The sequence below is a fragment of the Ursus arctos genome, unplaced genomic scaffold (assembly GCF_023065955.2).
Source record: "Ursus arctos isolate Adak ecotype North America unplaced genomic scaffold, UrsArc2.0 scaffold_5, whole genome shotgun sequence".
Lineage (NCBI taxonomy): Eukaryota > Metazoa > Chordata > Mammalia > Carnivora > Ursidae > Ursus > Ursus arctos.
Genome location: NW_026623067.1, coordinates 81,822,272 through 81,848,127, shown reverse-complemented (window position 1 = coordinate 81,848,127; position 25,856 = coordinate 81,822,272). Strand labels below are relative to the sequence as shown.

General features: G+C 38.0%; 1 protein-coding gene and 1 non-coding gene across 51 annotated transcripts in view; one reads left to right on the top strand and one right to left on the bottom strand.

Moving 5' to 3' along the window:
- Positions 1–25,856, bottom strand: part of PAM (peptidylglycine alpha-amidating monooxygenase) — a 271,170-nt gene that overhangs the window by 188,332 nt on the left and 56,982 nt on the right. The gene's annotated exons all lie outside the window — the stretch shown is intronic.
- Positions 405–508, top strand: LOC113255413 (U6 spliceosomal RNA). The gene has a single exon (XR_003316292.1). It is a non-coding gene; the product is annotated as a U6 spliceosomal RNA (small nuclear RNA).

Here is a 25,856-nt window from a genome sequence, read left to right as displayed (position 1 = left end):
ATCTTGGTCAGGTCAGATCTTTGCTCCCTCAACTGCCACCTTCTCAGTGAGGTCTTCACTGACCTTGATATTTATAATTGCAGCCTTCCCCATGTTCCTGGGATCACCCACCACCCCTTACTACTCCAAAGTATTCAGTCTCATTACAATATGACCTATTTTACTTATTACTTCGTTTAATTTCTGCCTGTAAGCTCTATGCGGGCAGAGATTTTTGTATGCTTTCACTATTGTACCCCCATTACCTAGCACAGTGCCTGGCACATAGCAAGACCTCAGTAAATATTTGTTAACAGATATGAAACTTTCACACATACACATGGCTGAGCTATCTGTAAACCATTACAGTATTGTAACAAACTCTTTTGAACTAAGGTTCAACCTAAATGTTCCAAAAAGAAGGGGTGCTCACTTCGGCAGCACATATGCTAAAATTGGAATGATACAGAGATTAGCGTGGTCCTTGTCCAAGGATGATACCCCCCAAAAAGGGGAAAAGTTTATACATAAATAGGAATAAAAGTGAGATCTTTAAACATCATCCAAAACAAAATGAACTAGTTGGCATTAACTCAGGAGAGTTCCAACATATTCATAAAACCTTTTACTTAATTAAATGGTCAATGTAGAATTAAAGAACGTGATAAAGTTTGTATTTCAGCCATTACTCTATAATGGCTTCTTGGATAATCACAAATTTAATGTAGGATGTGTTCTCAGAAAATGTGAGCCCCGGGGGGACGGGTGTGGAGGACCCAGCACCCTTCACCCTGTTAATTCTAGGCTCTACTCACTGGAATGTGAAGAAACCGAGCTGCCTTTCAAGTACTGATGGCAAATGAACTAAGTACTTTTTTTTTTTTAAGATTTTATTTATGTATTTGACAGAGAGAGAGACAGCCAGCGAGAGAGGGAACACAAGCAGGGGGAGTGGGAGAGGAAGAAGCAGGCTCATAGAGGAGGAGCCTGATGTGGGGCTCGATCCCAGAACGCCGGGATCACGCCCTGAGCCGAAGGCAGACACTTAACGACTGTGCCACCCAGGCGCCCCTGAACTAAGTACTTTTAAAAGAAATGCTAATTTCTTCTATGAAACCAAATCTTGCAAACAAGATCTGACAAAATTATGATTTTTATAGGACTAACCTTTTTGAGTCCTAGTATCAAACATACTTTTATGCCATTAATCTCAATGGCCACATCAAACAGAAAAGTGGAGGTGTCGTTCATATGCTGTTTTGTTTGACCCCCATGGTGTGTTCTTCCCCTTCCCTAACATCCTATAGCACGGATGACCTTTATATAACAAGCTTTGTACTTTAACTGTTTCTTGTATGTCCATATTGTTTCTACATGAGAGATGCTTGAGGGCAAAAATCCTTGAGTAAGAAATACTCAGTTTAACGAGGATGAATCCATTTATAACATCATCAAAGAAACATTTTTGCTTGTGCAAAAAATGTTTCTAAATAATGGGAAACAGAGCTGTAAGCACCAACAGGACCTCTACATTTCCCCAACCAATAGAAGTCAACAGGAAGGCCTCCTGGCAAAGATATGATTCCCACAAAATTCGGCTGTAGGGGCCTTGGCCTCTCATTTATTCCTTTTCTAATAATACAGTTGATGAAACATTATCATCTTTATTTTACACTGCGAAGAAAGAGTGGTTTGAGTGAAGTGACGAATTTTAACTTGTTCCAAGTGACAGACTGTCTCAGGAGAAAGAAAAGACTTAATCCCAGGGCTGTCTGACTCAAAGCTTTTGCTTCTCATTACTCAGCTCTGCCTCCCGTTGGTCTAGATTTGGTTATGTACTCAGTTGTGTGGGTTACACATTTTCATGTGAATGAGTTGCCCACAACTTATCTCTCAAAAGTGTTCTTGCAAAGAAGCTGTATATCTAATTACAGAATAAAGAGCAGAATGTAAGAATAAGAGAAAAGGAGGATCATATTTGGGAGGAAGAGGACGTGCAAGTCCGTGAAACTGTAGTAGACTAGCTTGCCCTTGCCCTAGCTAAGGGCACGGGTCAACGTCAGGCCTGCCTTAAAACGATGTTAGCTCCTATAATATGTTAGTCTTCTTGTTAAGAGGAATTACTGTATATCCCCAAATAACCAGTGCACTGCTAGATAAAGGAGGGCACAATTATCAAGACAGAGAAAAGTTCACAAAGTTGTAATCATGGTTAAATTCGGACACTTATTCATTTTTCAGGTTATAAAGAACTAATGGACAAAAGACGTAAAGAAGACAGCCTGAGACCGCCTTTACAGCTTGGGTTTCAAGGGAATGTAGAACTTTAGTACCACTGGTGACTAAGGCAGTAAGATGAAAACAGAGCATGTCATAGGAAAGGTGAATGACTGGAAAAAGGTGTAGTGTGTGTAAGAAGAAGATAGAGCGACAGGAAGAGGGACAGCTTAGTTCCTATAAAAAATGACAATGTTATAACAAAATGCCTGAATTTCACTTAGCATCTTAACATAATTTAAGAATTGTACCATATTAGCATAGTAGTAAATTTTTTTCTGGTAAAAGTGAATACTATATGGGGCAAGAGTTATCATATTGTTAGATATTTACTGTGTGCTGACAATGTTACCCAGGGAAAAACACAAACTACACCCACTGGACTTAAAAACTGTAGGAAATATAGTCATCTTATTCATAACATCACAATTACTTTTAGCTATTGACAATATATTTCTACACACACGTAGATACATGCATGTTTTGGCAATTACCTAAAAATAATTCAAGCTACTTCCCTAAAGATTTAATCCATGTTGAAATGTGTCCTTAAAAAAGCTGATGGCATATTTTTTGTAAAACAGAGTGCAGTAACAAAGGGTCACACTTAAAAGATATGCATATGAGGCTACATTTCTCTTTCACACATCTTGTCTGCATTTTCAAAATCGAATAATAAGCATGATATTTTTAACAAGATAATGTTCACTTCCTTTGCATATAATAAAAATGTCAGAATCTTAACTTTTTATGCCTACATAATGGATTACAAGGTTATAAAAATGTATTCAATATAAAGGTTTCCATGAGTTAAAAATAAAATGACCAGGAGAAATGAAGATGAAATTAGAAACCAAAAGAACTAGATTCTAGTCCAAGCTCTGCCACAAACTATCTGTGTGACCTTGAGCTAAACGAAGAATGTCAAATCTATGGCCTCCAAGCAGCCAAAATCCCAACTGATCAGAGCTGACGAAGAAGCTGAAACTTATCCATCCCTAGGCTAGTACCTTAAGTACACTGAACTTCATATTCTGAACTGTAAGTTAAGAGAGTTGGCTTCTGAGTTACCTTGTGACCCTGACACTCAGATTACCAAAAAGAGCAGAGTCAGAAGGTTACCAACCGATGAGCATTATTCCTATAAAACTGTGAGACTCCTGTAGGCCCTCCATTTTTTTTCAAAACAAAAATGCTAAATTTGCCATATATTTTTAATTAGTAGAAGAGAAGTGTATACCAGCTGGACATAAGCCTGGGTTACAGGCAAATGTTTACCAGTAGACTGAAAGAACTCTATATATGTTGTTAGACCAAGGCACTACTGAGATGATATAAGGCCAGGGCCCAGAAAGAGGGACTAAGAAAATTCTTTCCAGATTCTCAGATTTCTAAAGGTAATATACACACAGACAATCCGTATACATGTGGATGAAATATAACATATATTCAGAATCATTTCTCACAGGTACAATTTTTTAAAAATAAAAAGCTCCTATCTGTTAATTTTGGGCTCTTTTATTTAAAGACTACATATATAACAAATCCAAAAGGGATTGTTTGTTTACATGAGTATATTTTAAATATATTCTCAAAATTTAGCAACTTTGTTAACTATAATCACTAAAAGGTTAGCCTTACAAAAGGAAATAAAGAGTAACCCATACTAGAGTACCCAGAAAATGTTTTATACATATGAGTTTCAGCCAAAATTCAGAGTAGCCAACCTCTATCACAAGAGTCACATCTTTACTAGCAATAGCTTACTTCTACTGAGCACTTAGCACGTGCTAAGCAATTTGTATTGTTATATATCCTTGAGTCTTGAAAATAACCTGATGAGGTAGGAACTTCTCATCTGTAAATGTAATTGATTAAGTCATATATATTTTCAGCCTATGCTAACAGCCATATAATACTACCTTGGAGATTACACAACTTCATTCTTCTTCTTCTTCTTTTCTTTAACAAAAAGCAAACAAAGAAATAGCCAATGATAAATATCAAGGCCACAGCTGCAGTCAGCATGTATTCGTGCTGCCGTCCAAACCCAAACCCAAACCCAAACCCAACCATCTGCATTTCCATTTCTGCCTCCAGGGACCTAGGAAATCAAACTTAGTGAACTAGGAAACACCTTCTATATGCCGCACACTGTTAGACGCAATTCAATCTCATGTAACCCTCACCACTGCCCAGGATGTACATTACCAGACCCATCTTGCAGATGAGAAAACTGAGGCTCAGAATGGCTAAGTAACTTACACTAGCCAGTCAGAGAGCGGGTAGTAAATCAGGACTCTGATGCCCAAGTCAGTATTCCCTAGGGTGTACGCCCGGAGTTTCTACAGCACAGACACAACTGATATTCAAGGTTATGATCAGAAGCCATCAGGACAAGGTAAAGGTACAGTCAGTGCAGTACATGGAAGATGAAAGGGAAATGAATAGAACATTTTAGGAAAAACTGAGCACAACTTCAAAAGAAAACAATTACAACAAACATCAGGTAAAGTTTTGCTATACAATAATACTTGCTTCTTATCTAAATTATTCAATGTAGTACAAGGGTAGTGTTTATATTAAACTCACAGTGACCTTCAAAAAATATCAAAATTTATACTTTATAGTCCATTGGAATCTAGCTATTAAAGAAAGTATGCTTCACAAAAAAGAGTTGGGATACTTCAATTTATAGGCATTTTCTAAAAGTAATAATTTTTGTTTATAATGTCATTATTCATGTTAAGATATTAATAATAAAAGGGAATGAAAACATTAGAATATGATCAGCAATGTGTTACAAGACAAATTTACTAAGATTTTATCTTGTTTTATTTTCCAAGGATCATAATGTCTCAATATACCTGTATTGTCCTTCCGGGGAAGTAAGAGATGGCTTGTTGAAAGAGGATAGGGAAGAGAAGAACCCAACATTTCTTGACGTTTATTCCTTTTATATTAAAACTAACTGGCTCAGAACGTTTTTAAGTATCAAGTGATATGCTTAAACTGAAAATATTTCTTAACATACTTTTCTTTTGAAGCAGTAAAAATTAAGGACATTAAAAGGAAATTTTTTTATGTATGGTTGAATGGCTTATAAAAGCATCTATGTATCACTATATTCTTTTTTTTTTTTAAGATTTTATTTATTTATTTGACAGAGAGAAAGACAGCCAGCGAGAGAGGGAACACAAGCAGGGGGAGTGCGAGAGGAAGAAGCAGGCTCCCAGCGGAGGAGCCCAATGCAGGGCTCGATCCCAGGACCCTGGGATCACACCCTGAGCCGAAGGCACTTAATGACTGAGCCACCCAGGCGCCCCATATGTATCACTATATTCTAAATTCAGTTTACTCATCACATTCCTTCAACGATACTATCACTGAAGAACAGAGATGAGGAGCAACTGGTTTTAACTTTCTCAGAACAGTACTTTCTGTTAAAAGTCTCTGAATTTCCTTTTTTTTTTTTTAAGATTCTATTTATTTGTTTGACAGAGAGAGAGACAGCAAGAGAGGGAACACAAGCAGGGGGAGTGGGAGAGGGAGAAGCAGGGAGCCCAATAAGGAGCTCGATCCCAGGACCCCGGGATCATGACTTGAACCGAAGGCAGACCCTTAATGACTGAGCCACCTAGGTACCCCAGAGCTTCTGCATTTCATAATCCAATAGACAGAAAAGGTCTAGGATCTGCATTTTCCATTCCAAGAGTGTCAGTTACATTGTAAGACCTGTTAAAGAACATAGGATTACTAGCCAGAACATTAAGAAGCAAATTGTATCTTTAAGGATTGCAGTCCCAACACAGTGCTAATCCCATTACCTAAGGAAAGGTTTGAGGTGGACTCTCTAAATGGATTGTTAAGAGGTAGGCAATCACTGGTGTGTCTCAAATATGCTCTCTACCAAGGGTACCAGCAGCTCACAGCGCTTCAAACATTTTCTCATCGCAAAATTTTTTAAACACTGACCCTCTCTATCTATAGAGTCAAACAAGCTTCCCTTATTTTATGCCAAATACGCCCACAAAACTACTTAAATCGTAATTAATTATGGCACACTATAAACGATGAAAGAATCCTGGACATCCATTCCTTGTCAAGTCCCTTGTATCAGAAAGCTAAAAAATTACATACAGAGGGGACATTATCTCTTTAGGAAGAAGCCTTCTCATTCTACATAAATACTTAGCTTAAATGTTTTTCTAATTTATAAGAAAGTGTGGGCAATAACAAATCTTCAAGAAAAATAAGGATCTATTAGAATAGGCTTTTTTTTTTTTTTTTAAGATTTTATTTATTTATTTATTTGACAGAGAGAGAGACAGAGCACAAGCAGGGGGAGTGCCAGGCAGGGGAAGAGGCAGGCTCCCCGCTGAGCAAGGAGCTGGATGCAGGGCTCGATCCCAGAACCCTGGAATCATGACCTGAGCCAAAGTCAGATGCTTAACTGACTGAGCCACCCAGGCATCCCTAGTTAGGCTTTAAATAACTTTAAATAAAATATAATTCTATTACATTATTTTAAATCTCCAGATGACAATAGATTTGTAGAGATTTAGTAAAAATAGTAAGCTATAACAGCAACTAACATTTTTGAAGCTCTTACTTTGTAACAGTTTGCGAATATTGGATTATCTTTATTTTAAATCGTGAAAAATGTGGCTTTAATGAATTAAGTCATTTATCCAAAACTACAATGCCAGGAAGTGCTAAAGTCAGAATTCAAACCCAGGCTTTACTATGCATAAATCATTTTCATAATCTCATTTACATCTCATAATACTCGAACCCTAGAAAGTAGTATTATTCTCATATTTACCCTTATTACCTGTGGTGAAATTGAGACTCAAAGAGGTTCTAGTTCACACAGCCTGTACTCCAGGAGCTTGAATTTGGGGCTATGTTAAATGGTCTCCTGGCACCACATTAGACGGTCTTTCCAGCATCTCATGCTGCTGTTAAAATCTGGCATAAGATACTCGATCTCCTACAAAGGCAAACAGTAAATGGCCAGGTTCCTATTAAACATGTCATTGATTCTCTTCTGATTCTGTTCTCCTAAACTATTAAGAATATATTTGATTTAGTTAATATTTAATTTCTTAGCCAAGACTTAGATCTAAATTTTTCAATGTTGAACAAAAGATAACAGTATTATAGCATCTAAAAACCACTTGTATCTAGGGAGATCCATTATCCAAGGTTTCTTCTCAGAAGTTCTATAAGGAAATGTTTGATGTTTAAAATAAAATTATTAACCATTTAATTCATATATTTGAGGATGGCTTAAATTAGATTCTTACATATTCTATTAACTTGCACAAGAGGCTTACGAGTCAGGAGCGGGGGGGGGGGGGGGGCTCCCAAAGAGCATCACTGCTCAAGTAGAAAAGGCATTTCCTTTCCAGCTGTTGAGATTCTGGGAAGCCCACAGAGCCCAAATAGGTACCTGTATCAGTAGTGGGTAATTTCCTATTCCTGACCACTTCAGCATCTGACAGGGTCTCCTGAAGTCTAACCTGCCATCTAGACACAGGTTTTCAGATCAGCAACAATATGCTAACTACATGGACTAGAACACAAAAGTGTTTGTTGACAAAAAGCCCTTATTCTATAAAGTTTGCATTTCTCAATAAAAAAATAGAGGTCAAAAGAGCTCATATGGTGACTAACATAATATAATAAAAAAACATTAAAATAAAAAAAAATTTTTAAAAAGAGCTCATAAATTTTTAAGTATTTAGTTCTACTGCCATAGAACTAATTAGGAAACACTGTCACCTGTATTTAACAGTTCTAAAGCTTCCCTTTCCTTGCCTAAAAGAAACAAAACATTTAGCATGTATTAAGCAGGAAGCATAACAACTTCACCAATGCAATGGTTACAGCAAAACAGTAAACCTAATAACAGGAAAAGTAACCAGATGCCAGCTATCACAGTTATATATGGTACCGATTAATTACACTCAGCATTTTATAAGTGTTGGGAAAATATTTAAAGACTAAAACTTGGAGGATTCTATATTTGTTGTGCGGGAGTTTCAATACACAGTGACTATGCATCCTAGTGACTATAACAAATGACAACTTCCATTTGTACAGCGAATGAATAAGATAAAGTACTACGGCTATAAAGTTCTGCCTGGATCCATTATAAAATTCTATTCTCCTTAGGTTTATTAAAATGTTATAAGAATAAATACTATATATTTGGAAATGTTTGCAGAACCTCCTCCCATATCTATTTGGTTTCACAAGCTATGCTCATGAACACTTGTCTCTTATTTTCCTAAATATTTATGAATAGCATAGTTTTTAACTCAATAGCATTTTTCTTGGCATAGCTCTTCTTCCAGATGCAGCATCAAGTATGGTTTTGAATTAAGGATCAAGTAGCATCCTTAACGCTGCTTTCCTAAACCATCTGCTAGTTTTGTGAGGTTTTAATAAACCCAATGTCATCTTAAATGTTTCCATTTCCAATGCTCCTAACCACAATAAGATAATGCCTAATAAACTAGGAACACACAAAGAAAAGATTTAGTAATGAAAGTTTAAGTATTTTTCTCCTAACTAGAGAAGAGGGAAGAACTGCTATCTTTTCATGGTCAGTCTATTAGATATATAGTTAGTTCCCTTACTGTGACTGGATTATCCCAAGTTCAGACTCTGCTTTATAAAGTACACATAAGAAGAGGTCTATTAAAAGTTAACCTATAAGCATGGAATGTAAAGATTTATGGTAAATTTAAACTCAGGACCACTGGAGTCTAAAGCTTGATTCTGGATCATTTCAGTTTCTTTCTTCATGGGCACTTTTAGAAAAAAAAATACCCAAAGAAAAAGAAAGGATCCATAACTCTAATTCCTAGTCAAGTATGCTCTAAAACTACTTGGTTTTAATTGCTCACCCTGATTGTTCACCCAGTTTGACATCTGCTCCAATGCTCCTTCCAGGAATCAAGTCACAGATGCAAGAAAGAATGAATCAACCAGTTGTTCAAGTCTTTCCTGTCTAATTATTTCCCATATTTAAGTTCTACATGACGGTCACATACTTAAAATGAAACATTCTAAGGAGAAAAAAAATTATTTTAGGCTTTGATTTTAAAATTAGGGGAATAATATACCATTAATTCCTGCATGCACACACACACACACACACACACACACACACACACACTTTTTTAAATATTTATTTATTTATTTATTTATTTATTTATTTATTTATTTATTTTAGAGAGAATCTTAAGCAGGCTCCACACCCAGCATGGAGCCTGATGGCAGGGCTCAATCACACAACCCTGAGATCATGACCTGCACCAAAATCAAGAGTCAGACGCCCAACCAACTGAGCCACCCATGAGCCCCACTACTTAAATTTTTAAAAATACATTTTCATTTTACCTGTAACTCTCTTCCCTAAGTAAGGTAAGACTTTGTAGCAATATATGACTGTTTCAACTCAATGTTGCTAAATCACAACAATGTTGTTGTGATTTTATTCTGATCTGTAACAACTTCCCATATTCCTAAAACTCTCTGCTTTGATAACATAAATGTGAGAGATCTAATTCTAAAGTAGCTGTGCTTTTTCCTTATATTTTCTCTATCTTCTCTGTAATTCTACCTTCTTCATTCTCCTCTTCTCCACCAAAATTTTCTATTTCAAAGAGATAACTTTTGAGAATTTTTTTGTTCTCAATAGTGTACAATTCGGTGGAAATATTCTCTATGAGATCCAACTGAAAAAGTTTAAGTATTCATTAGTCAGAAAGTTCACAAGGATGGCAGTGGGAAGACATCAACTTGGCTAACTGAACGACTTTAAGTTCAAACTTCTACCGTTATCCTCAAATTACATTATACATATAATCACTGTATTTTCTGACTATGCTAAGAGAAGTTTAACAAATTAAATGTAAATATTTATAATACACTACAGCTTTTGTAACCTGGTTTTGGCATTCAGATTTAAATCGATGAGGCTAAAAACTTATAAGTGATTCTGGGCTTCTCTTCACTGTAGAGAGACGTTAGTATTCATGCCTACTCGGGGATTCATTCATGTTGGGGCTTAGAACCTAATCTGGCCTCCACTGAACTACCCTACAAAGAATGGAGCACTTGAAATTTTTACAGAGTCCCTTAGAAACATGATTATTTTCTTCATAAAGTTTTCTAATCCTACCCCTTTCATCCCCATGACTTTACACACTACCACTGCCCATAACCTATTCCTGTTCTATCAAAACTCTTAGACTGGACATCTTTAGATATTGAAATGAGCTCAAATGAAACCTCTTGGGCAGTTTGGAGTTAGACTCTCCTGGGAGCCAGAGCACTTTCTAGGGTCAGTTTTGCCTTTTGGATTTCAGAAAAAAGTAACATTGGCATGGACTTTAAGTGCTTAGGGGACTGAGGAGGAAAAAAAGACCACAAATAACCAACAGTAAATCAGAATGAATTCCAACAAGCAAAAATCTAGGTTGGCCAACTTGGATAATGGCATTGGGATAGTGTAGACAGTAAGGAGCGTCAGGAGCAGGGCAGGAACTGTTGCCTTCCCTTGTCTTATGCTTCTTTCCGTGCTCAATACTTCATCTTCTAAGCTACGTATTACTCCAACTTCTTTCATGTACTCCTTCTCCTTCAATCTTCCCATCTTGCTTAAATGCAAGACATTTTAGTATAATGCATTTTTAATCATACTATCTTATAATCCCTGTGTCCTCTAAGAGCAGATCATGTATCACCAACCACTTTTTTAACTTTTAGACTGGACATAACAACAAAAACTTCAATGTCACTCAATTTACTGTTGCACCTATGGGTAAGTTAGGTGAAAGGAGAGAGTGAAATAATAGTTTAAGATCCTAACCAAAGACAACAAATTTTTTTTGATAAAAATTTTAAGTAAGAAAAAAGGAAAATTTTAAAGGAGCAGTCCAAAGTATACTATCATATCATCTCTATAGAAAAAGGTGAGAATGTAGGTGAATGTTTAGTTGGTTAAACACAAAATCACGTAGCATACTAAAGCACAAATATATAGTGATAGAAACTCAACAGTTCTGTGTAACTAATATTTATGGGGTGTTAACTGTGTGCCAGGAACTGTCCAGACATGTAAGCCTCACACAGTAACTGCCAAATTAAAAAAAAAAAAAAAAAAAATCTAAGGAGGGAAATTTGAAGAAATAGCACAGATACTTTTTTTTTTAAAGAAAGAATAAAGAAAAATGTGATGTAACTTAAAAAAAAGACAAGGGAAAAGAAAAAAATCCAATAGTCTCAAAACTATCTTAAGAAATAAAAATGGCTGGGGAGCCTGGCTGGCTTAGTCAGTGGAGCATGCGAGTCTTGATCTCAGGGTTGTGAGTTTGAGGCCCATGCTGGATATAGAGATTACTTAGAAATAATTTAAAAAATCTTAAGAAAAATGAAATGAAAATAGTTAAGCGAAATAATATTTTATCACATATAAAAAGGCAGCGTCTATTATTGGGCTACCTTAAATCTATTTATCACAATTTTCATCCTCCACCTTCCTGATACAGCCCCTCTTTAAAACCTTTAGACCATAACTGCAGAATTTGTTATATGGAATCTCTATACTGATTTGAGGTACTTTAAAAAAAAAACATGTCACTTAACTCTTTTTTCTTTGCTGTGTGTTTGAATGAAATGCACATTTTAAATACATCAATTCAATGAATTTTAATGATTTATACACCACATCAATAGGCAACTTCTACTCCAACCAATCCCCACACCCCTATGGGCAACTTATATTTGTATTTCTTTTCCCATATTTAATTTTCCTGTATTTAACTTTTTATGGGCACTCCTCATGTTTGCTCAGCTAGACTCATCATCACAAACTTTTCTTAGAGCTAGTAAGGAATCCAGAACTGTTGGTCCAACTCCCTCATATTACCCACAAGAAAACAAAGAACAAGAGAAAGTTAGTGTAATTCCTGGGACTATGACAAGGGAGCTCACGTTCTCTCTGGCCAGTACACTTTCTACCATATTTGAAGTAAGAGATTCACTTTTCCACATCCCATTCAACACCAAGTCCATGTGTTCAGAAATCCCTTTTAACTGGAAAAAAAATGATTAATGAAATGTAACTCTGTTTCCACTAAGGAGCACTTTTCCTCACCTTGTCTCTCCGTTGTCTACCAGCCTCAGGACCGGACACGGGGGGAGGGGCACACACTGGGCTAAGGAGGAAGCTGGCTGGGCAAGAGGGGCAGGAAGTTCGTTACCAGCCAAGGTAGCCATACACCAGCGTGGGTGCATGTCCACAGCAGCCTGCTCCCTGCCCAGCCTCTCCTGACTGTGAATGCCCCTCGGAGCTCCTCTTCCCTCTCTTTAGTTTAATTTCTCATCGTAACATGATCTTCTCAGTCTCCTCTGCTGCCCCTTGCTTGGGTTTGATCTGGAGAGGGTGAGGTTGCAGGGGACATAAACTCTTCACACTCAAGACAGTTCTAGGAGCTCGGTGGCGTTAAATGGCTCTAGGGAACAGTAAACTGGAGCCTGTCTGCCCAGAGTAATCCCAATCCCTCTACTGGAATAGCTGGATTATCGGATTCCTCATTCGCAAAATAAAGTAACAATAATAGTACTTTCCTCAAAGGGCTGCTGTGAGAATGAACTAAGAATGTACTTAGAAAACTGGCACACAGGAAGTCCTCAATAAATGGTGGCTGTTATTAGCCAAATGACATATGCCAAAGTTCCCTGGAGATCCACACTACACATACAATCATGACAAAATGGGTCTTTGCAAATGTAAATCATATAGAAAATACCAACACAGAGTAAAATTGACACAGAAGGAAGAAACAGGTTGGGAAAGAAGACAACGTTAAATTAGAGAAGAACTTCTGCGAACGAGTGTATACTCAGGTGCTCTGAGGCACCTTTCAATTTGGGAACTTCCTTCTTTGAATTTCTGAAGCACTTTGTTTAAGGTACTTATCCTAATCTGCTCTGTTGTATTGAAATTATTGCCATCCCTCCCCTTCGGAGAATGCAGGCTCCTTGGGATAAATGTTTGCTACAAAAACTAAAATGCATTTCAAGTAACTAACATTAAAACCCTTTTCGTCCTCCCCACCCCTACTCCTTGCCTTGAAAAATTCCAAGCTTGAATAGAGGTGATTATGTATTAAAATGAGAAACTAATTCAAAGTTGTATCTTTAAAAGTTTCTGGTAATAGAAGATGATAAATTTCTAAACATTCACAATTATTTTCCTTCTTTTCTGTTGGTTCCCCTCCAAAACTCACTGTATTTCACTCCAACCAGGATGTAATTAGCTTTACAAATTTAATCTTCACATTCTTGTCAAAGTCCCAAAAGTCACTTCTGCCCTTCAATGTAAGTGGGTTTCTACAGGAACCATAAGCAATGAGTGTATTTCAGATTCTTCAGAATGCTTTTCAACCCAAGTCCTTTTTCTTTGTTCTAACATTCTGTGAGCAATAGTCTCATTTATTGCTTCCCCCCGCAAATTCTGTAGAGCATGTTTTTCATTTGGCAATTGTAACTATTCATTCACTTGGACAGGGAAGGGGGAATTCAAATCAGTTCTCCATTATCTAATTATATATTGAATTCATGTTATTATGCATAAGACATGTGTATTCTTCACAAATCTAGACTATATGTTTGCACAAGTATCACAGATTTCAAAATACATTTCCAGGAATATGAAATAACTATCTTATTCTTTTTAAGTATGTCCTTGTCTCAGTGCTTCTAGTATCTTAAATGTATGTTTTTCTACATAATAATCAACCCCATTCATTCATCTGCATCAAAATTGCATAAGCATAAGTTTCTATCCATTTCTTGCCCTGATATGTAAATAAGTACCATTCATCATAATCTAGTTCTAACAGTTATAAATATACAAATTTTTAAAAATTAGCATATTCTTCTAAACTATTTTAGTGTTGGGTTTAGGAGACAGTATACTGGAGATTTTTTATTTCAACTAGTGCTTGCACTAAGGGTTCAAAACACAGGACCCTGATTTAAAATCCTCTCTAAAAACCTCACTAAAAACGAAATGCCCCATCAGCTCAATTTGTTTAGAAACTTTAACTTTTTAAGATGTGGTGACTTTATGTTATGCTCTAAATATTTTAATCAGAAAAAGGAACTGGTGAATTAAAAAATATATATTAATGGGGGTGCCTGGGTGGCTCAATCGTTAAGCGTCTGCCTTGGGCTCAGGGCATGATCCCGGCGTTCTGGGATCGAGCCCCACGTCAGGCTCCTCCGCTGGAAGCCTGCTTCTTCCTCTCCCACTCCCCCTGCTTGTGTTCCCTCTCTGGCTCTCTCTCTCCCTCTGTCAAAAAAATCAATAAATAAAATCTTTAAAATATATATATATTAATGAATATTTCATCAAGTTGCAAGCCAACTGTCATGAAAACCCTTGTATATTATATGTAATTTTATATAAATCATTTGATGGCCTCAGCAAGAGGAATATACTCTATTCAAACTGGTTCATGGGATGATCGGGAAATTTTGCTGCGACCACCGTCTCCAAGCTGACTGAAGGCAGATGGTGCCGACATGTTCAGCTGAGGGAAGCGTTGATCACAGAGTATCTGCCAATCAAACACTTGGGAAAGAAATGAGCTCCATCTGTGTTTTAATTACTACAGCAAAACCATCCAGTGTAACTGCCAGAGCTGCACATTTTCATGGAGTACAAGAGACATAACACATACTTTCTTTCAAAAACTGAAGTAGAAATTGCTATATACAGTACTAGCAAAAAAAAAAAAAAAAAAAAAAAAAAAAAACACTGTCAATAAAGAACAAAATCTAGTGACAGTATGACTATCCTCTCAAAAATATTTCTATTTCACTGCAGCTCTATTTCACTCTTTCTCAAAGGCAATTCTAATGTGTATGACAGAATTCTATACATAAAAGTAAAATATTATCCAAATATTCTGGACACCAAAGAGTAATCCTACTAAAATTCAGTAAAATGAGAAATTTATAAATATTCAAATTCATATTATTTATTTTTGTAATTATAGATTGTATATTTATTATATTTGTTAATATATCCTTATATTATTATAAAAATTCATTTCACTAAAAGAAATAGCTAAACTTTCAAAACTTTTCTGGCAAGTGATACCCTGTTCATTTCCTCCCTAGTGATTTCAGGTTGTTTGGTTCTTGTTCTAGTATTCTCATAAATGAATTTATCCTGGCACTCTCCTTATTTCATCACTGTGTGGACAGGAAGTGTGGGAGTACAGATGTTACTTGGTTTACACTTCTACCCTGGAGGTTTTCAGGGGCTCTCTAAGACTGGGATGTGCAAGCAAGCAGGAAGGATATAGGGAGGGAGTAAAAGGAAAGAGCTCTCCTTTGTCTTTTCATTTTATATTCTCCCAGCTCACTCTTCCCTGCTACCCTTTCACTAGCATCAAATATTTGGCATCAAAGATCACCAAGTTACTTGAGATTCACAGTGATCTCAAAGTTTCAGTTACATTTTGAAGTTTGAGAAGATACATTGAACATACACAAATATTGACAGTAAAAGGATTTCTAAACTCTAAATGTGTATAATAACAAAAAAATTTCATTCATCCAATAAGCATTTATCAAGTGCCTATTATATGCTGAGCTGAGGTAAAGATGAATAAAGATGGTCCCTGCCCTAAAGCATCTCAGAGTCTAGCGAGGTGGCCAATCCCATAAGTAACTGAATGCAAAACAAGAAACACATGTAATAAGACATATGAAAAAGTGCATGGTTGGTGGCAGAAGGGAGGGAAGAATTAAGCTTGTTGGGATTCAAGGAGACTTTCAGAGGGATAAGTGTGCTGAGACAAATAAGGCAGAGATGAGGGAAGAACATTCCAGATGGGGGACAGCATGTAGAAAGGCAGGGACACTTGACAGTTCCTACAGTCTCCTCATGCCTAATCTCTTGGGAATGGTGATCTACAGGGTCAAATGCTACCAAGAGGTTATCTGGAATAAGATCTAAAAGGGGCATATTTCATTTAGCCACTTGAAAGTTACTGGTGATTTTTTTACAGAATAGTCTTAAGTTTGAAGCAGGTTTCAAAATAAATGGAAAGTGAAGAAGTAGGTAGGAGATTAGCAGTGAGAGGAGGAGGAAAGGGGCGAGTATGCTGAAGAGGAGACAGAGTGGAAAGGTTTAAGATCTAAGCATGCTGAAATAGGACAGAAATGGCTGCTCTTAGTGGGACTATGTAAAGTTTGGTTTATTTTTATAATTAATTGAAGAATTATGTTTCTTTGAAATTATCTATTGAATTATTCTCAATTAACTAATGAACTATTTCTTTGTACACTAATCAAAAAAAGTTTATACTATTAAATAGAAAATACCTACCTTTTGCCAATCCAGTTTATTTTTTATTATCCGAATTATCCCCCACACTTATGATACCTACCTTATCATAATTTTATTTCTCAATTTTATCCCCAGAACAAGTGGTGACAAGATGGTTACTGTAAGCTACCTTTTCATAGCATGGGTAAAAAATTAGCCCTGTCTTGAGTCAATTTTTATATTTGCTATGGAATTCAGATGATCGATTCATTATTAGAGTCCCATAACATGGATAACTCAGAACTCAGTATATTAAGAGAAACACTTTCAAATGTTTTGAAAACACAAAACTTTTAGAAATAGGTCACAGATTACCATTATAACCCTAAAATCACCATTTTATAACTATCAGAACCTTGATTCTCAATTAAATGCTACCTCATCCACCTATAAAAGGTTACTAGGTTACCAATCTAATATTAAACAATGAGACCTTTTAAGATAACTAGAGGTTTTCTTTTCCTTTTTTAAACTTTAAATTCTTACAAAACTAGAAGCCACATCACCCAAAACTCCTTTTCCCTGCTCCAAAAAATCATAGTTATTTTTTAAAGAAAATGTGTTCTCCATACAAGTTATTTATCAGACCAAGTTACTAAATGTGGAGTAGAACAAAACACGTGACACTCTTTGCCATACTGCTACATTAAAGGTTTTCCCCCACACAAGGAAATGTATATGACTTGATAGATTTATTTGCAGCCAGTCACCCAAGTAAATAAAACAGTGAGGAGGCAGCTATAATCCACTACAGCAACGGACCAAAGGTTCAGGAAAGAACAGATTCTTTACATGGGGGAAAGGTGAAAATTTTAAATTAAGAATAACAAAAAAGAGGGGCACCTGGGTAGCACAGTCGTTAAGCGTCTGCCTTCGGCTCAGGGCGTGATCCCGGCGTTCTGGGATCGAGCCCCACATCAGGCTCCTCTGCTGGGAGCCTGCTTCCTCCTCTCCCACTCCCCCTGCTGTGTTCCCTCTCTCGCTGGCTGTCTCTCTGTCACATAAATAAATAAAATCTTAAAAAAAAAAAAAAAAAAAAAAAGAATAACAAAAAAGAATCTTAAGGAGCAACAGGTGAGTGAAAGGAAATCCTTTGATATTCATAACCCTTGGAAACTAAAAACGACTCCAGGTTACCAAAAACCAACCAAGTAAACTATTTGATGTGTCATTGCAAACAATCAGGAAACATCACACAATGTTTTATAGTTGGCTATATAGATACTCTATCTTGCCAGCTTTTCAGGCCAAAAAACTGGCGTCATCCCCAGTTTTCTCTTTCTTTCATACCCAATCCTTCCTCTCCACTCCACCTTCAACATATGTTCAGAATATCTCTCCACTGTCCCCTGGTCCCTATCACCTTTCACCGAGGTCACAACAGTTTCTCCCAACTGATCACCCCATTTCCATTCCTGGCCCTTTGGGTAGAGTGAGCTTTCAGAAAGGCAAGTTGGACCAAGTCACTTCCATGCTCAAACCTCCCAGTGGTTTCTCTGCTCTTGCCAGGACAGAGAGGGCCCTGTGCCATCTGGTCCCCGTCACCTGTCTGATCTCATCTCCAGCTACTCACCCTCATTCACCCCACTCCAGACACAGCGACTTCCTTGTTGTTTCTCAAACACACCTGCACACACCTGCCCCAAGGCCTGGGCCCTTGCTCTTCCCTGTGGCTGAAACACTCTTTACATAGCCCTCCCCATGGCTTGCTTTTTCATCTGTCACCTCCAACGGTCTTTGTTCAACTGTAACCCTTAGTGAGGCATTCTCTGACCACCCAAACTAAAATTGTAAACCCAACCACAACCACTTCATCACTCCCTACCTCTACTTCCTGCTTTCTTTTTCTACTTGGTGCTAACCATCCTCTAATAGTCAATATATTTTAATTATTCATCTATTGTCAGTTTTACACAACTGGAATACAAACTGCATCAAGAGAGGAATTTTTGTTTGTAGATAAATAGTACTCGACACATAGCAGATTCACAAAAAAATATCTGTTGAATGAATGAATCAACTCAGACAGTGCCAGGAACAGATAGTTGCTAACGATACATAAATCTCCTCATTTCTTATGCAGTGGGTAAAAGTTTAGCGTGGTGTACGTTTTCTGAGCTTTCTTTACAACTTATGTTTTAGGTGAAAAAAAAAAAAACCCACATAGCAGGGTACCTCTGAGGTAGTCATACCTTTAAATAAAGACCTGGCACCAATGATCAAAAATAAGAGATAAAGTCAATGGTGAGTTGAAGAATTTGAATCTATCCTTAAATAACCAGAAAAAACTGATGAAATTCTCTCTGATGCCCACAAACACTGGCCAAGCATTTAGAACACCTTTATTTAAAGCTCCTTGATGTCATTACAGAAAGCTTTTGAATGAGCAAGGACATGCAAACTTCAGTTCTAAAAGACTATATGAAGTCAGAAAATGTAATTTCACAACCAAAGTAATTTGTAATACATTCTGTGACTTTCTTTCCAAACACGACTAAAATAATTCAGTTTCAATCCTAATGACCGCTCCAAACATGCCAATCCCAACATTACTAATTAGCAGCAAGCAAACCCTCTACACTAGACATTATCTCTTTCACCAGTGCTCCAAGTTGTTGTTAGGCCCAGACTGATTTGGGAGTAATTAATGTTTCTACAGTATGCAAATCTAGAATTGAGTTCACTAGATTTCCACTGGCAAATACTAGTAAAAGCAGGGCCCCTATGAATTATCTTTCCCAGAACACCTTCATAGCATGGATTTAAGAGAGAGCAAGTTCCCAAGTTTGGTTAAACACGCACTTACTATTGAAGAGACTTGAAACGCACATGAAAACGTTGTATGAATTCATCTCTCTTCAAGCTAAAACCTTCTCAAGATTGGGATCATCAACTTCCCTTAAAACTTGCCTCCTTCATTCTTCTGCATTTCTTCTATCTCCCCATCAATGCTGCCACAGGGGTTTAGAGAACAGTCATCCTTATCTATTTATCCCTTCCTTCTCACATACAATTGGTTGTCAAAACCTGTAGGTTCCTGTAGTAAGTCCTTCCTCCTCAACTGCATGACTACCTTATCCATTCAACTGTTCTTCTCGCCTCCATGATCTGATCAATTACTCATTTATGCACTGTTACCAACTGTCTCTCTGTCCATCAATCTATTCTCTTAGCTACAAGATTAAAGTAAATCCTAATCTGTTGTGCTTCTGCTTAAAGAATTTCAATGGCTCCTTATTTTCCACTGAATTAAATGTAGATCCCTCAGCCTAAGATTTAAGGTCCTTTCTAACAATGCCCAACCATGACCACCCAGTCTTACCTCCTCCTAGTTCATTTCAGTATAGAAAGCAGCAGTTGATTCTCACTAAACACCTGTACTCTTTCTCTTCAAGTTCCTAGAGCACTTGTGGTACTAATAAAATCATTTACTCATCCATCCACAAATAGTTATTTATCTCCTAATATGTACTAAACATTGTTTTCAGAGCTGGAGATACAGCAGTGGATAAAACAATGGTCCTGCCCTCATGGAACTTCTGTTCTGCTGGGGAAAGAGAGAAAATAAATTCAATCAACAAGAAAAACAGGTTAGCTGTTGATAGGCACTAAGAAGAAGAAAAAAGTGAGAAAAGGAGTTAGGGGTTGTTGGGGTACAGTTGGGTAGGGTAAGCTCATAATTTTAAATAGGGTGTTCAGGAAAGGTTTCACAAAGAAGCAGATAGCCAGAGGGGTGAAGGAATGTGCCCTACAGATAACTGGACAAAGAACACTCCAGGTGGGGGGAAGGGCAAATGTCAAGACCTCAAGTGGGAAACGTGTGTGGCTTACCATCGGGAGAGTGTAGAAATACAGTTCAAGGGGTAGATGAAGACCAGCTTTTTTAAGACTTAACTTTTACTGTGAATACGAGGAGAAGCCATTGGAGGGTTTTCAGGAGAGAAGAGGCAAGATCTGACCAATATATTGAAATCAGGCTGCGGGAATTCTGGAGACAAGTTAAAGGGCTGTTACAAGAATCTAAGCAAGAGTTAACAATGATGCCTTGGACTGAGTGGGTCCAGGTGGACAGGTGGGGAAAGTAGTTAGCTTCCGGGTAGCACTAACAGGATAGGAACATTAGAGGAAAAGGGGAGGAAAGGATGATTGGAAGGTTTTTGATGTAAGCAACCGAAACGGCAGTGTCCAATAGAAGAAATACAGTGTGAGCCACACGTGTAACTTTTAATTTTCTTAGTCACATTTACAAATGTAAAAGGACAAAGATGAAACCAATTTTTAAAATATACCTTATTTAAAATATTATTTCAACAAGTAATCAACATAAAAATTATTAATAAGATATTTTACATTTTTTTCAAACTCTGAAATCTGGTGTGTATTTTATGTTTACAGCACATTTAGTTTGGTCTAGTCACATTTAAGTGCTCAACAACCACATATGGGCAGTAGCTACCACACCGGGATAGTGCAGAACTAGAATGATGAAGTGTTTTTTCTTTCTTTTTTGTAACAGGGATACTAAATGCAATGGAGATACTAGTTACAGTTTAAAGTATAGTAGCAAGTCATGGGAGGAAACCCAATATTCACTCGTAAGGGTAGTTAATAAGTTACGGTAAAACCAAGTACTACTAAAAGCTAGATTCCCAAAGAATATTTAAAAGTATGCAAAACATATTGATAGTAAATATGGTGTGGGGGTGTTGGGAAGGGTCAGAGGAAGAAATAGTATACACAAAATGAACTCATGAGTAGGGATGAGAAATAAACACACATACATGAGCTTGGAAACACATATGTCAAAGTGTTAATATTGATCATTTCTGGGATAATTGATGGAGGAAAGACTGTAGGAAGGGCAGCTTTGACAGAGGGGGTGATCAGAAGGTTTGAACATGCTATATTTAGGATGCTTATTAGATACCCCAAGTGGAATATGTTGTCTAGAGTTCAAGAGAGAGGTTCTGATCAATAATAGGAATCTGGAAACTGTCAATGTATAGATGGAATTTAAAGGCAAGAGACTGTATGAGATCACTAAGAAAGTGGGTTTCAACAGAAGAAAAGCCAGGACCAAGAACTCCATGCTAGGATATCCAACTTTTATTGCAAGGAAGATGATGAAGAACCAGCAAACAAGACTGGGAAGAACAGCAAGTTGCGTTGAAAGAAAACCAGAAGAATGTGGTACTTGTAGAAGTCGAGAATGACCACCTTTTTCAAAGGATACTGCAAGTCATGTCCAAGGAGAACTGAGAACTGACCAGAGGTATTGGCCTGAAGGCCAATTATGGTTCTAGCATGAACAGTTTCGGTAGAGAAGTGGGTTCTGAAAGAAGTGGGTTCAAGACAGACCAAAAGGAAATGAATCGCAGAAAAATTCATGGGCCACACCTGAGCACTCTCCTATGCAGCAGGGAAGAAATAAAGTGTGTTTTTATCAGTGTGGAATAGTATCCCTGTGTTCTCATCTTCCCTCTCCCACTCGAACATAAGTTTCCTACAACAGGGAATGCCTTAATTCTCTGAGGCCAGATATTACTTTTGAGGCAAAGAATTAAAAATATGTGCCTAGGAGTAATATAGTAATTTCACACAGGCTGGCATACTGAATGCTGAGGTAAACCAATGGATTAACATCAAAGTTAATTCATGATTCAGATCATCAATTGGGGAACACCTCAACTCAGGGTAAACACCTCTGAAAAGTAACTGCAATCTGATAATTACTGGCTGCCACAAAGCCTAAGCATAAATTTCTCAGTGAAAGCTTTCATCAAGAATGTTCTTTTCTTTTTTCCAAATCTCAAGTTTAAAAGTAACCACTACATTTCTTTGACATTCCTGCAAAGATGAAAGAATCCCAAATACTGAAGCTTCAGGCAGATAACCAGTGAGTTATTTGCTCTGACGTGAAAAGACCATAGACTGTAAATCAAACTAATACAGGAGAGTGTTACAACGAAAAATACGGTGACTAGAAAAATCAATTATTCTTCAAACTTCCAACATTTTACTAAGTCTGGGCAAATTTCAAGCTATTGTTTCTGCACAATCAGCCTTTGAACAGTAGTTCAATCTTAGCGGAAAATCCTCATAGAGCTAACGTATTAGGAGGTAATGCTAGACAACTATCATCGAGTCTAATATACGTTGCTTCTTGTCATAAAAATATCTGCCTCTGTAAGTCCCATTTAGAAAACACAAGTTCTATCTAAACAGGAAGTAGAGAATTCGTTTTACAAGTGTAGCCCCTGAGATTGAGGAACGAGGGCCAGAGAATGGGCAGGATAACGGAAGGGTTGCCGTGATCTTGGAGAAATGTAAGGTTCAGAGGTTTTTAAACCTGGGCTTTAGCCATTTCAAAAGGATACACTGGTAATTTAGTGCAGAAATTTCAATGCGTAGACATGGCAATCTATTTTGCTCACCACAAAATGTGTTAGGAAACACTCAAAATAATCCTGTGTTGCTTCTTTACCTCATCCTATTGACTTAACAAGACTCCCAATCTCTCAACACAACCTCAGGGCTCTATTTCAGTCCCCCTTTTCCTGGTTTACAAATTCTAACTTCTCTCGCCAACCACGTCCCTTCCTTCTGCCCACCCTCTCCTGTAATTTCACCTGCCTTCCAGCCACAGAAGGAGATAACTGATAAGTGCACAATCAAGGCTCCTCAGTGGGAGAAAAGGAGGGGCAGAGAGGAGCAGCCCAATGCTTTACACTCACAGGGATTCGATAAACAGGAGTTGGGCGGCTTACATGAAAGTGGGAAGCGTCCACTGCAAAGTAACTCCGTGTATGTCAGCGTGTACATGTTGTATGTGTGGGTGTATGAGAAAGACATTCTACAATCGAAAAAACAGAGAGAAAGTATGAGTTTTAAAAGTCAGGGGGCGCCTGGGTGGCGCAGTCGTTAAGCGTCTGCCTTCGGCTCAGGGCGTGATCCCGGTGTTCTGGGATCAAGTCCCACATCGGGCTCCTCCGCTGGGAGCCTGCTTCTTCCTCTCCCACTCCCCCTCCTTGTGTTCCCTCTCTCGCTGGCTGTCTCTCTCTCTGTCAAATAAATAAATAAAATCTTAAAAAAAATTAAAAAATAAAAAAAATAATAAAAGTCAGGCAAGTGGCTCTGTAGGAGGAAACTGGGATACAGTGGCTGGTGCTGACTTCTGATGCTAGCGTGAGGGTTACACCTTTGGGGCTGAGGTTTGAGGGAGGCCAGCCTTGAGGTTTCAGAACACCCCTATCTGGGTAGGACTCCCCTGAGAAAACACAAACAGGATTCCAGCTCCCTCTGCAGCCCTGGGTCCTCATCTCTGTTACCCCACCTGGTGTCTGGGCTCCACTTCCCTGTAACAGGTTTAGAAATTGCCCTGGGAGGAAGATGGGAGCACACCTCATCTGTTGCCCTGTCCTCCCCTCAAGGATCACAGCCCCATGCTATGTGCTGCCCCACACCTGAAAGCAGGAATTCTGTGTATTTTGCCATTTTTATAGTCACGTACGGCGGGTGTATGTTACTGTACACTTAGACAAAAGCACTTAGCAAATGCAGATGGCCACCCCAGTGAATTTACGATGAACTATATGGCAAGTGGTGTATCAAGTCCTCTTACTTATGGACTAGTTCACATTTCTCTTAAGAACATATATGTAATAGGTTGTATCTGCCTGATTGTACAAAAAGGTAAGATTTAATCTCTTTACTGGATTGCCTGTGATGCACATCACATCTGTTTCAACGCTTATTAATAATAAAACTGTTTCCTACTTGTGTGCAGAAGTTTTCTGGGTTAGCAGGATATTTTATGGTTCCCCAATAGATCCTTCTACCTCAGAACTCCAAAATGTTGAAGGTACAACACCAAAAGTGAACTCTAATTTAAACTATGAACTTTGAACTTTGGGGGCACCTGGGTGGCTCAGTCGGTTAAGCGACTGCCTTCGGCTCGGGTCATAATCCCAAGGTCCTGGGATCGAGCCTCACACTGGGCTCCCTGCTTAGTGGAGAGCCTGCTTCTCCCTCTCCCTCTGTTGCTCCCCCTGCTTGTGCTCTGTCAGATAAATAAAATCTTTAAAAAATAAAAATAAACGATGAACTTTGGGTGATAAATAAATAAATAAATAAAAGTCAGGCAAGTGGGACTGAGAGAGGTGGGGGGATAAAAAGCTTAACAGCATAACAACAGGTCTGCCACCAAGTAAATACATCAATTCATTTAGTATTTTAGGACAAATTTACTTTTCAGTAGAATGTAAATAAAATGACTTTATCAAATCCCAACTGGAATTTGCCGCTTGGCAAAAATTACATGAAAATAAAACAATAAGAGTTGTTAAATGATAAGAAAGTTACTTGCACATAGTTCCTCTCTTAGCTGAAACTCCTTCAAATCCAAGGTCACACTGTCCTTCGATTAACTCCGCATTGTGTTTACTGCACCTTCATGCACGTGAAGGCATTCGATAGTAATTACTGAGATTGCATTTTGATTGAAGAGGACAAGACTGACCTTCACCAATAAAGGAAAACAATGCCGCCTGACTTCTGTCATACTCTAATATTCGAACTGGTAAGTCACAGTCATTTGTCACTTTCTCTCCTAAGACTCTTGGAAAAACTTGCCATTGTGGTACGTATTTGTTATTAGAAGGTTTCGATTTAACAAAATCAGTGAATTGGTGAGCTCATTCCCTTCCTTACCAATGTTGAGGCTGCATGATGGTCTGCAGTTGTCTCCCTTCTCCTGCACCTTCGGTGTGGGAAAGAAGTTCCTGCCAGGCACTCTACATCCCATCATTAACGGAGGATGGTTGGCAGGAAAGCAGGCAGGGGCAAGGAAGCCTCATCCTAGAAAGAAACTACCCTTAAAAGGAAAAAGACCCCATCCTGTTATTCTAGGGTTTACTCAGTGCCCCAGCTTTAACTCCTCCTCCTGGGAGGACTTAAAACTTGTTTGTGACAGAAAGGAAGCGAATGGCCTTGGGCGTCCTAACCCAGGCCCAGGGGGTCCGCTCAACAGCAACTCAACAGTGGGATACTTAAACCAAGAGCCTTAGGGCAGTGGCGGCTGCGGCCTTCCTGATCCCAGAGGCTACTAAATACCACCCTGCAAGGAGCTCTCCACCCTTTCCCACTTCAACAACTCCCTGATAGGCAGAAGAGCACA